This window comes from Hippopotamus amphibius, chromosome 2 (genome assembly GCF_030028045.1).
Source record: "Hippopotamus amphibius kiboko isolate mHipAmp2 chromosome 2, mHipAmp2.hap2, whole genome shotgun sequence".
NCBI classification, from domain to species: Eukaryota; Metazoa; Chordata; class Mammalia; order Artiodactyla; family Hippopotamidae; genus Hippopotamus; species Hippopotamus amphibius.
In genome coordinates, this window is record NC_080187.1 from 108026679 (window position 1) to 108039811 (window position 13133).

Genomic DNA, 13133 nt, shown 5'->3' on the forward strand with positions numbered 1-13133 from the left:
ACACTCCGGCCAGCGCACGTGACCACTGCTACCACCACAAACGCCAGGTTCTGGGTTGCAAGTTCCTGGTAGCTTATGATGATCAAAACCAAAAGAAAAAAAAAAAACAAACCCCAAATTGTTTCCTGTGCATTATCCTCAAGTCAGACAATCTGGGTATGAATTCTACCCAAAAGCAATACTTCCCCTGTGGTTAGCAAGCCAGACTGTGTTTCCTTTTTAGTTTAATTTGACCTAATTAAGGATAGGGCAGCGAACTCTGCCATAATGCTCTGAGATCCTTTAACAAGTATTCTTCCGTAGCTGGCCAAGTCATAACATAAACGAAAACTGCTTACTTCAGCAAAACTTCGGCTTTCACATACGGATAATATTCCGAGGCTCTGAGGCTGGGCTCCACCAAGGTCCAAACACTCTGCTTTCTCCCCAACAAGCTCTCACATCTGCTCACAATAAGGCAACGTACACACCTGACAATCATCAGGAGACATGCTTGGAAATTTCCCTCCTGGGTGTCACAAGACAGCTGGGACCAAGGTGGGGAGGAAACACAGTGTCTTCGCATTGCACCCTTGATTGTCAAAGTATCTTATTATTACCGCAATGCGGATGTTTCCTAAAAAGTGCGGGAAGAGTCAGCCTGTTGTGCAGGAACAGGAGTATGAAAGGGGCAGCACGTGGAACACGTCTCCACCCCAAGCCTGGGAAGCCACTGGGTCCCACGGACGTGGTCAACCACGCTATGAACCTGCTTTGACACCAGAAATATTTTCAGGGCTGCACTTCCTCCTCGATTAAACACGCATAAAAGAACCTAGGCAGGAATCTTGCAGATTTGGTGAACCGGGAAGCCTTCAGTGACTCACAGGTTGCAGGGCCAGGGCTTGTAATTCAGTGAGCACAGAATCTCCAACGGCCCTGAGGTGGGGAAACAGGCCCCAGGCGTAACCATGTGGATGTCGTGTCGGTGCAGGGTCATAAGACACAAGTCAGGGACAGGAGGCAGTGCGGTGCCTGGTGTGCTGTGGGTCTCTGATGGATGCCGGCCGCACTGCCCGTTCCATCACCTGCTGGTCTAGTGGACTAACCAGGTTTTCAAAGAACAAGGGGGTGTGAGCTTTCTGAGTGGCAGGACCCCAGGAACCACAATGTCTCTTTTTTGAGGGAGTGGGTTGGCCCTCTCCCTCAGAGAGGTCTGTACTGTAAGTGATGGGGTACACGGGACTGTGGAGTCCCCAGAGGAACCTGCTGGAAGGATAGTCATCAGATGCCCTCTGATGACCCAGAGTCCAGGTCAGCCACATGGCTGCATCGGGAAAGGCTTCCGGGGGACAGGTTTTGTGACCCGGAGCCGCAGAAACAGACAGAATCCGGGGCCAGACCTTCCCCAGGAGCTGAGTGGGGAGCTAAGGCAGGGTCCTCGAGAGAGGAGTCCAGCAGGCAGAGCGAAGGGGCCAAACACAGGACGGAGCCAGGGCTGGGCGGCCGGTCCGGAAGCCGCAGCCACAGTCCGGGGGGGCAGGGCACCTGGATGAGGGGATGTCCATGACTGGATTCTGTGTGCCAGCTTTGTCACAGGGCAGAGGCAGATTGGTAACTAAGATCCCTCAAGCCTCAAGCCACGGAGTGTGGCCGGGAAAAAAAAAAAAAAAAAGCCTATTCTAGAAAGGACAGTTTAAGGGAGGGTTTCTCCAAGTCTGGTCTGCTGACACCTCAGGAGCCTCGGGGGTGCTCGTGAAAATGCAGATTCCAAGATTCCCCTCAGGCTTAACGAATCCACAGGATTTGGAGACAGGGCCTTGGAATGTGCATTTCTGACAAGCAACCCCCACACCCCACCCATGGGACTTTTAGGAATTCTAACGGTTTAAACCCACTGAAGTATGTTAAAGTGCAAGGAATTTAAAGACAGGAAACTTGAGTTCTAAGCGTGGCCGTGTGACCTTGGGAGTCTCTAGAGCTCGCTGAGCCCTAGTTCTTCATCTGTGAAGTGGGGACCCTGCATTTCTTCCCAAGGGTTGCTTAAGCTGAGGGAGATCAAAGTGCAGTCTGTCAATGTGAAGGCTTGTCATTATCGTATTTCTGAGCCCAAGCGAAATCTTGGAGACTCCCAGCCCTGGAGCTAAAACAGCTCTGGGTCTGAACAGACCAGCGGGGTGGCCCTTGGCTACAAGTCTCCTGGAAGGCTCTCCAACAGGCTCTTACTTCATCCAGCCCTTTCCACCCTGGCTGATGGTCAGTTTGAGGGCCCCGGGTTGGGAGATGGATCACGCTTTTCAAATCTGGCATCACGAGGGGGGAGTGCCTGGAGGGGCCGGCCGTCTCGGGGGTCTGCCCCCACATGAGTGAGTTCCAGGAACATTTAACGTGCTAAGCTCCCTGGGACAGTAGCCGGGGTTAAACATGAAGACGCAGAAGAGCCGGATTAGAGTCCCACATGAGGGGATGAATCGGAGACGTGGTCAGGAACAAAGGAAAAAACAGCTCCATCGGAAAAGCTCTGGATGATGCATGGGGGAAACGGTTTTTATCACACATGTGGGCTGAGCCACGTCCAGCCACCTGAGAATAAGCTCAAAACGTGCAACGAGGCCCAGTGAGAGGTGGCCGCAGCCCCGAAGCCCAGGGGGAAGCAGCATCAGGTCAGGGTCACTTTATCACACCTGTGTGATGCCTCTGTCCAGCTCTGGGCTTCACAGTTCCAGAGGTGTGGAACACTGGACACAGTTCAACAGACGGAAAGAAAGATGATGCAACTGTTGGACGGCAGAACTCGGAGGAAAAAGCAAAGAGCTCTGACGTCTCCCGGTCCCTGAAGGAGAGCCTAGAGTGACCGGTGGCTCTTCACATCCTGTTGAGGAGGGGAGCTCAGCAGGAGGGTGTACGTTCAGGAAAAGAAAATGGTGTTTGCGATGAACATTCAGAGTCTGGACAGGCTCTTGTGGCAAAGGAAAGACAGCTTTCCCAACACAGGCCCAGGGGCCACACGTGCCTGAGCTGGTGGTGGTGATGAAGCAACCATTTTGAAAACTGGAAGGGAAGATGGTACCGCATGGGTTTGGAAGCAGCCCCAGCTCTGGCCAGAGCTGTGATCGGGGACAAGCCGTTAACCTCTCTGGGCCTGAGGTCCCACATCTGTAAAATAAAGGTCACGGTCCAGACAGCCTCCCAGGTCCCCCTCAGCCCCGAAAACGCACCCTCTGTGGGTTCAGGGGGACCATGTAGCTGTGTTTAACGCGTTAGGTTTTTCCTTCCAAGGAAGGGAAAACAGGACCCGTGCAGCCGGCGGAGGGGGGGGAGGTGAGGGTCCTGATCTGGGCTTCGTGGGCTGGTGCCAGGCAGTGAGTGATTAACTTTGTGGTCCTGCGGGGTGGCATTTGGTTCTGGGGGGGCAGACGGAGGGCAGGGCAGGCCCAAGGGGAAGGGACAGCACGGGAAAGCCAAGGAGCCCCTCGGGCTCAGGGACGGGGTGGGGGGAGGGCAGGCTGTGGTCAGGGCAGCTGACGGGGGAGGACCCGGCAAAGCCCGAGGGTCCCGTGCAGACTCAGCGGCTGCCGAGGCCACTCCAGGGGCTGCAGGAGGGCGACCGCCGCCTGAAACCAAGAGGACGGGTCTGTGCCCGGCAGGAAAGGCCCCGGTTCTTCGCACGGGCTTGGGTAGGCCGGCGGGGTTTCCATGTTGTCTCCGCTACATATTAGCCTGTGATTTTGGGCAAAATGCTTATTCTTGTTAGGCCATCATTTCCACATCATAAAAGGGGGGTAACAGACCCGCTCCACGATATTTTTGTGAGGATGAACCATAACTGCACGCCTGACAGCTAGCAAGTACAGAAAAACGACGGTCATTCTGATGTGGGCCTGAGGATGGAATTAAGGCAGAATAAGAAGAAACCTCTGTGACTCACTGCTTATAGAAAAGACCTGAAACTGGGCTGCTTTCATAGAGAGTTCCCCGATGCTCCTCCCTCTGATTCTCAGGAGTGTGGAACTCCGAGGGAGGGGTTATTTATTACCACTCCCTCATTTCAGGGAGGAGACGCTGAGGAGCAGGATAGCTAAGGCTTTACAGAGTTCAGTTAGTAGGCTGTTGAGCTGTGACACTCACTCAGCCTCCCGGCTCCAAAGGTGTTCCTTTTTTCCTAACATCTATTTCATGAGAGAGAAACAAGGAGAATATGGGAGATGGATTCATGTTTTCAAATGACAACCAAGTGAGTTGAATAACTTGGGATGTGAGACCTGAACGGGTCACTCATTCAATGGCTGACCTTGACCCTAACCCTAACACTAACCCTTATCCTTGGAAGGCGGCCAGAGTCTGACTGCTGGGAGGTGGGGATGGGGTAGGGCTCTCACCAGGCAGGTCCCGGCACCTTCTCAGGGACAAGCCTGTCCTCCCAGCCCCCTCTGCCCCTAAGCAAAGGGAAGATGAGAGCAACCCAGCTTTCCGTTTGTCACACTCACTGGATGAAGAGGACCCTTCTGTTGTGTCTTTAAATAGAACCATGACCCCTGAGCCACAGGCATCGCTCTCCCCAGGAGCCCATAATGAACTTGAAGGTCGTTCCTGAGTCACTTTGTTCTTTTTCCCTCTTGGCAAGTGACCATCTCTGAGCTCTCCCCACCAAATTCCCTTCCAGGCACCAAGCGTGTCTGTGACCCTCCCATCCTGCTTCACAGGCAGATCCCAGGACAAGACAGGCCCATCAGTGAGAAAAGATGCACAGCTTCTGGGCCTCAACAGCGAGTCGTAGTAATAGTGAGTCGTAATCCCTCTTTTTCCTCTCTCTCCCTGGAATGCACTCTCAAACTCTCCTGCCCTGGGATTGTTAAAAAAGAAAAGAAAAGAAAAGAAAAGAAAAGAAAAGAAAGCGGGGGTGGGGGGCAGTGACATTTTCTTTTCAGAATAGTTTAGATAGAGTCCTGCTGGAAGCAAGGAATACGACTAAATGATTTCATAGAGTCCCTTCCAGCCAGTGATTCATCAGACACAGAATTTTCAGCTGGAATGGACCATTATATTCTGGGCCAAATGTCTCATTTTTGCAAATAAGGAGAGCAAGGTCTGTGGAGGTTAAGAGTCATGGCGGCTGCTTGCTGCCGTGGAAAGAACACGGGGTTTGAAGTTACAAGCTCTGCGTCTGAGGCCAGACTCAACTGACTGCATGCTGTGTGACCTGGAGCAGGGAAAAGAGAAGGACACCCCTACTATTCCTGCTTCTGAGCCTTGTCCTTAAGACTGGACCACAGCACATCCATGAGGGACACCAGAAAATGTCCTAAACTGCTTTATCAATACGATGTGCAGTGAAGTGGCTTGTTCAAGGTCACCCTGTGGCAGAACCAGTGTCGTTCAATTTCCATCACACAATGCTGCCCTCTTGACATTTTGCCAATTCTCTAGTTATAAGATATTCTCATAAACCACACTAATTTGATCTCCATGTGCTTTCCTTTAAACCACTAGGTACACAGACTCAAACTGGGAATCCAAACCAACTCAGATGGACCATAGCCTTCCACTACCTCATGGTCACGGCCCTCAGACCTCAGACTGAGAGCTGCTGAGGGACCAGGTACCTCCATCGGTGAGCTTTCCCCGGAGCTTCTCTAACTGGCTTCATGGCCCTGGACTGGAAGCTGGAGATGGCTATTCAGTAGCTTTTAGTGGACTATTAGGCTATAGCTTGTGCCCTGAACACTGGAATAGGATGAGGAGAAGCCACAAGCTGAAGTGTCCAAGTTCACGCCAGACTGAGATTTGGAAAGTCGTGCAGCCGTATTCGGGGGTTTACTTGCCAGTCTGTGGCCGGCCACAGAGGAGAGGCAGGAGATGGCGGCCGCATCTCAGGGGTGACGTGTGGACCACGAAGGGCTCGGGCCCCGCCATCACTGCCGGCGCCTTGAAAAGGTCGACCGTGCTCCTCTGCCCCATTGCTCATCACAGGGTGTAATGAGTCCTCAGCAGGTGGGCCAGCACCCCTCTAGCACTCTCATCAGGAGACGCGCACATCCTCCTCAGCTGACAGCCTGGCTGTCCCCTTTTCTAACTGATGCCACCCCACACTTAACATGGGGGTGCCTCCCTTCACGCGGGAGAGAGCTGAGCCTCTTCTCCAACAACAGTCTTTGGCCCTTGAAGAACACAACAGAAAAGTCCTATTTTCCCTGTTTTCTGAAGCATGAAAAATGTTTCCAATTTCAGGAATAATGCTGAGGTCAAGCCTACAAGAAATAGAGAGTATAGCTCTTTTTGTTCTAAGCAATAAAAAAAAAGCAAAAATGGGGAAAATCCCGTGAGCCACTTCAGCCAACAATTTCCACGTTAAAAAAAAAAAAAGTTCAAGTTGGAGCCATGTGGTCTCAATAAAGTAGTAAAATATATTTTCTTTACCCTACACTTCATGTGCCCATAACCTTCCTTTTAAATCATCTCCAACCAGCCCCAAATCACCCCAACCACAAATCATGTGGTGGCTTTGGTCTCCAGGCAGTGGAATGTGCTGGAGTGGAAGAGCCACTACCCCGGGCGCCCAGGGGGAGCCCCCCAAACCCGCGAGGCTGAGCGTGCGCACATGACATCAGAGCTTAGCCATCCAGGAAAGAGCTGCGAGGGCCGCAAACCACAGAGGGCAGATAAAGCCGGGAACAGCCTTTATTAGGAAAACATTCGCCAATACCACAGGCAGCTGGCAGAGGCACGGTTAATTACATTCACAGAAAGCCACTGTATCCTCAGCCCCACAGGCTCGGAGCGACCAGCCAGTGGGGAGCTCAGTGGAGCCCTGCCGGGGGAACGCAAAAGCCAGCAGAGCTGCGAGCTGGTCACTGCATCTCCCGGTCTGCGTCACGCCTTGATTTGCCCCAGCTGTGGAACCCTGGACGGGCTTTGAAAGGGCTTCCAAGTGAACCAGACCTCAGCAGTAACCTATCCTTCAACCAACAGCTGGGGATGAAGAGCGGCCCAAGGTGTGAGACATCAATTATGTAGTTCATGATTAATTGAAGAGATGCCCAGCTTGTCCTGGGCATAAAGAAAGCTGCAGCGACTGCCATGTGCCGTCCCATCTGAGGACCCAGTGCTGCATTTTCCAAGTGCCACCGGAGCTTTTGCTTTTTTTTTTTTTTTTAAAGGAACCATTCGAAGAGTTAAGTATATAGACTTTGAAGGGCTGGTAAATGTACTGGGTGTGCCTTTGGGCACCTCAGAGGAACAAAGTTCAACAGGCATAGGTAAAGCATGATTAAAGCTCAAGAGAAAAAGTGGTCCAAATAAAAATGCTCTTTTAAAGAGTACTTAAGCAACATCTTACAATAATTGCTAAAATGGGAGTTTGCAAAGAGACTCTGCAGAATCTTTTATGAGACAAGAAGGATATGCCTGAAAAGTTCCGTTGGCTTTTCTAATTTTAGCCCCAGAAAGAGATGGTTGCTGCTAATTCTGGCCAGTGATTTCACCTAAGTGAAGGGAGATTTTCAATAGCAAGAAGGGAAAAAAAGGCCCAGCAAAACCACACAACAAATACATAAACAACAAATGAAAACACTGCTGATCAAAGCAGGTCTCACCCCTAAAGGAACTGTGAAAAATTAAAGTCATTAGTGGCGCTGTCTAGTGGCTACAGTCTTTTCAGAAACATGCTATTTTATAGCCTGGTATAATCTTCACCAGACACCCAAGGATAACTCTCCATTTCAGGAGGGGTTGAGAGGAGGGCCCAAGTGCACGCTCATAATATATCTTCATGGAACCTCTAAAACAATAGCTGGAGAAAATGCAAGGCTCTTGGGTTACTGAAAATAACCTGTTTGCCATTGTGTGGGCAATCAGGAGCTAGGAGCTGCGTCTGGAAATCACTGGGTTCGGCCGGGATTTCCCACGGATTTAGCAGCAGCAGAAATAAAAAGCACCAATGAGCTCCACCTGGAAGAGTGAGACGGGCCACAGAAAGACTTTTCATCACGTGGAGAGATTCAAGGTAACCTACCAGGATGTTAAATGACATTCCAGAACGCTGACGATTCTCTTCTTCTTCAGAAAGGTGAAAACAAGATCCAGCCCCTTCTCAGGTGCCCCTCCCCCCCAACCCCTCACCCCACACCACTTCACCCACTTCCATCAATAGCCTACCTGCCTGTCAGGTGAGCACTGACTTCAACATCCCTGGGAGCCCAGGTGTCAGGGTTTTTACGCTCATGGTGCAAGGCAGATTGGGGGAAATCTCTTCTTCAAAGTCATGCTGGGCTTTTAGCATACCTCTGGATTAGCTAATTTCAAGAACTCACTAGCACTGAGTACTAATAAAACAGGAAGAACAATGCTTTCCATAAAAACTGTCAGATTTTCGCTTAGTCTTTCCAGGGCAGAGGAGTCATCAGGAATGCGTTCTTCCCTATTGTGTTCCGCCTGCCCACTTGTTCCCTGAGACTACAGCCAACTGAACGCTACCCAAGACGGAGACCCGTCCAAGGGGCTTCCAGGGGAACAGGAGTTCGAGCGCGCAGCATCTGCCTGTGTCAGACAAAGGGCCGCAACCCGGTGAAACCCAAGAAAACAAGCAAACAACAAACGACTTACAGGCAACTGAGGGGCACCAAGGGTGAAGGCGCCCAGATTTCTCGCGGGGAACATCACCAAATCCTCCGGAGAAAGGCTTCCAGCGGAAGCTCATTCAGCGACTGAGCACCAGTTAGGCGGTCAGGGATCGCTCGCCCTGGGAAAGTGTCCTACTTCTACCAGGTATGGAGCAGATTGCAAAGCAACGAGGCTACAAACAAACCCGGTGCAAACCGCTCCGGGCACGTAAACGCTTGAAAGAGCGTCTGCCAAAGTATCACTTTTTTTTTTTTCAAAGTATCACTTTTTAATGGAAAAAAGGAGAGGTTCAGCCTTCTGGCCTCTCTCCCCTCCCCCACCCCAGCTCTAACCGCAGAGACGTCTCGGCAGCAGGACCCCCTCCCCGACCCCCAGAGCGGACGGGGGAGGAGGGAGAGCGGGGAGCGCCTCCAGCCCCTGCCGGGAGCGCGCACGGCCCCGGGCACCCGCGGACCTGCGGGGACCCCGGCCCGCGCCCTCGCGGCCCCCGGCCCCGCGTGTCTCCCGCGCCGCCTGACCCCCTTCACTCACCAGCCGGCGGCAAACCCCCTCTGCCAGTGAACCAGCTCGTCTCGGGGTCTCTCGGCGCTCAGCCTGCCCGGCTCGCAGCGCCCGGCCTCTGACTTCGGTCTAGTTGGCGGAGCGCCGCGCACGAAACGAGCGCGCAGCCCGCGGCCAGGAGCCCGGCGCGCGGGCGGCGGGAAGACCTCTCGGCGTCGTCAGCCCGGCCGCCTCGGGCGGAGGGGGGCCTGCGTGTCGGAGCCGGGCTGGGGCGTGGTGGAGGTGTGTCCTGGGGCTGCTGGGGAGGGGGCGGGGGTGTGTCCTGGGGCCGGGGAGGGGGGTGCGGCCTGGGACTGCGGGGCGGGAGCGGGGTGTGTCCCGGGGAGGGGGAGGGGGTGTGTCCTGGGGGCTGTGGGGGAGGGGAGAAGGGGTGTGTCCTGGGGAGGGGGTGTGTCCAGGGGGCTGCTGGGGAGGGGGGAGGGGGTGTGTCCTGGGGGCTGCTGGGGAGGGGTCGAGGGGGCGTCCTGAGGCTGCTGGGGAGCGGAGCGCGTGTCCTAGGGCGCGCAGCCGCTAACATTGGGAAAGAACACTGAGGAGATGGAAGGCGATCCTCAGGGGCGCCTAGCCCTCAGTACACCTGGCGAGGCCTTCACGTCGGCCGGGGTAGCGCTCACAGCGCAGCAGGTAATAAGCAAGTTCCACCCACGGTTTGGGAAGCATGTCCCAAAGACCGCACTGTTCAGTTCAACTTCGCGTCTCTCAAGACACCTTGGGGGGAAATCCAGGTAGTAACTAGTAGTGAATTTGTATTATTTGTAAAAGAAATCACCTTTCGTCTGGATCTTCCTTACTGCCCCTCGCACGGGGGGGTGTCTTCAGTTACACTCCCCATCTGCATTGCTTCTCCTGAATTAAATCGCTTCTCTGATGTTGCCTTGCTGCAAAGCTATAAATTAATTACTACATCCCCCCCAACCCAAGCCCCTAGGAAGAGGAATGCCAAGAATAAATCTCAGCTTTGTTCGTTTTTATGTTGAACAAGTCTGTCATTAATCAAGCCTTTCCACCCCAAGCGGGGAACAGACCCAAGACTGCGAGACGCGTGTATGTCTGGTCGTCCTACTGTCTTTCTCTGCAACCTTACGTCATAGTGACTCAGCTTCCACACAGACGAATATTGTGGGGAAACAATCAGACAGGACCAACCATTTAATAAAGACCTACTTACTCACCAACTATAACCGATTGGCAGACACGGCCTCATTTTTGAACATTTGCAAAGATTATTTCACCACTTCTAGTGTTTCCCATCTTTGAGTCACAGAACTGCCTGTGATTGGTCGGTCTGAGAGACACACGGCCAGGATTGTCTTTGGAAATTTAAGGAAGAAATTCATCAGGGACCCATGAAGCTATTAATTTTAATGTAGCATATAACATGTCAAAGGCATGACAGATTCTTGAAGTCAATTAGAAACCATATCCAGAAATAGAATCATCTTGAAAGGTCCAAAACAGAGATAGTACAAAAAATATTTTTCGAAATAAAAGTGAAATGTTGAGAGTCTAGTGCATATCTTTCTTTCATTTTTCTTATCCTAAGGAAGTGGCAGGTCATGAAATACTGGATTTTTTTTTTCCCCTTATTAAATCTCTCCCTTTCTTTGGGAATCAATGTAAAGTTGTTAAGGATGAGGTTGCTTTTCAAAGGGGAAATATCCTGGCAGGTTCAGTCCCTTTCTGTGTGTGATTAGATCCTTTTATTTATTTATTTTTCTCTACGCTTATTACTCCAGTTGTGAATAACAGAGGGAAAGACTTGGTTTCTCTGGAAGCATCAAGGTGAAGCCAGTGGCCTTGGGGGGGGGGGGGGAGGGGCGGCGGTTAACCAATATACATTTCCTGTCCTAATCACCTTCCTCATCTCCAGGAAGGGGCGTTAGAACAATCTTTCCTCTGTGAATTAGGAAGAACACGTTACTGATGACGATGCCCACACTAAAGCAGGAGTGGTTAGGGGCTAGGCAGGGGGTGGCTCAGTTCCCAGTCACCAGGATCACAGAGAAACCATAGTCCCCTCTGCTCACACTGTGGACAGTTTCGGAGCCTGAAATGCTGAGAGACACCCACTACACAGAACCACCTCAGTCAAAGTCGATGCTCCTGGGGGTCCTGTGTGCAAGCGTAGGTGAGGCTGAGGGGTGGATGGACCTTCCGTGTCCTTCCAGAGAGTACACACTAGAAGGCCACCTGTGGGTGCGCCTCTCGGTTCCAAAGGTCCCTGGAGACTCTGCCTTCCTTTCCCAACGCTGAATGGTCTGTGGAGTTTCTTGGGTCAGGAGAGGGAGTGGTGAGCGTTCTCAGTGTGAGGTCTGCAATGTACCTGTCTCCAAGAGCAGTGGGAGCTTGCTGAAAATGCAAATTCCTTGGACCCTACTCAGAACTCCTGAATAAGGATCTTTCTGCCTGAGGGCTCTGATGTCAGTGTGTGTGTCTGTGTGTGTGCACAGTTGAATGTTTTGAATAAGAAATAGTCAGGTAATTTAAATAAAGTTCCCTACACAGCAGTCTTCTTCCTACCAGGTTCCCCTCTGTCCAGTTCATACCCCTCCCTGAAGGTAATCACTGAATCTAATTTTTTTCTGCTGACTTCCAGCTTGCTTTATGCCTATACCTGCAAATATAAATTTCTACTTTTTTCTTTATTTCTTAAAAATACTGTATCCAGAACAATTACTGTCTTTTAACTTGCTCTTTCACTTAAATATGGATCTTTTCTATATCATATGCTTAATTATACATTCATTTGGAAACACTTATTAAGCACCTACTATATATGAGAAGTACTGTTGTATATCATAGGGATACAGAAGTCAATAAAATTGATAAAACTTTCTGCCCCATAGCATTTATATCGGGGGGGGGGCACGTAAAGCAGACAATAAACAATAATTTGTACGTTGTGTTAGAATATAATAAAAATAATTGGACAAATAGAGCAAGATAGTGGAGATTGGGAATATCAGGTGGGGGGTTTTAATTTTAAACGGAGTCAGAGGTGGCCTTACTGAGAAAGTGACATTTCAGCTAAGAGTTAATAGTGGTAGGGGTGAGCTTTAGGATTCTTTGGGGAGTACAGGGATCCAGGCAGAGGGAACAGCTCCTGCAAAGGCCCTGAGGTGGGAGTTTCACTAGCGTGTTCGAGGAACAGGGATAAGGCTGTGTGGCTGGAGAAAAGTGAGGTGGAATGTCAAAGGAGCTCAGAGGGCAACGGGGGTGAGGCAGCTGTTGGAGGGTCTCAGGAAGAGGAGAGGCACGATGCGTGTTACACTCATGTTTAATTCTCACAGCATCCTCTTGGGCAAATGCAGCACAATTTATTTAATCAGGACCCCAGTGATAGAGGTTGGAGTTGTTTCCAATATTTGGCTATTAAACAATGTTACAAACTTCACACATGACATTTTACACCTGTGCAAGTGTATCTAAGGTATTCGTTCCCCCAAAATGGGATTACTGCGTGGTGCATTCCTAGTTCTGGTGGATACAGCCCCACTGCCCTTCAAAGAGAACAGCTAACCCACACTCCCACCAACAATGCTGACCAGTGCCTTGATCCCCGTGGCCTTTCCTGTGGAGTGCGGCGCCAAATGTTGGGGCGTCCACCAGCCTGATGGGTGAAAAGTGATGTCTCAAGCAGACTCACAGATCTTGAAATCAAATTTACGGTGACCAAAGGGGAAACATGGGGGGAGAGATAAATTAGGAGATTGGGATTAACATACACACACTATGATGTATAAAATATCGATAGGTAACCAACAAGGACCTGATGCATAAACCAGGGAAGTCTACTGAATATTCTGTAATAACCTATAATGGAAAAGAATCTGAAAAAGAATATATATATATATATATATGAATCACTTTGCTGTACACCTGAAACTAACACAACATTGTAAATTAACTATACTTCAATAAAGATTAAAAAATTTAAAAACTTAAAAAAATTTTAAAAGGTGGTTCTGACTGCC

The 13133-nt window shown here is 50.9% G+C and overlaps 1 protein-coding gene across 1 annotated transcript in view; it reads right to left on the reverse strand.

Annotated features, from left to right (window-relative positions):
* Positions 1 to 9341, reverse strand: part of PALLD (palladin, cytoskeletal associated protein) — a 254461-nt gene extending 245120 nt beyond the window's left edge. Inside the window, exon 1 of the mRNA XM_057721456.1 lies at positions 9130 to 9341. The gene's annotated coding sequence lies outside the window, so the exon portion shown is untranslated. The remainder of the gene's footprint in view (positions 1 to 9129) is intronic.
* Positions 9342 to 13133: the final 3792 nt, after the last annotated feature.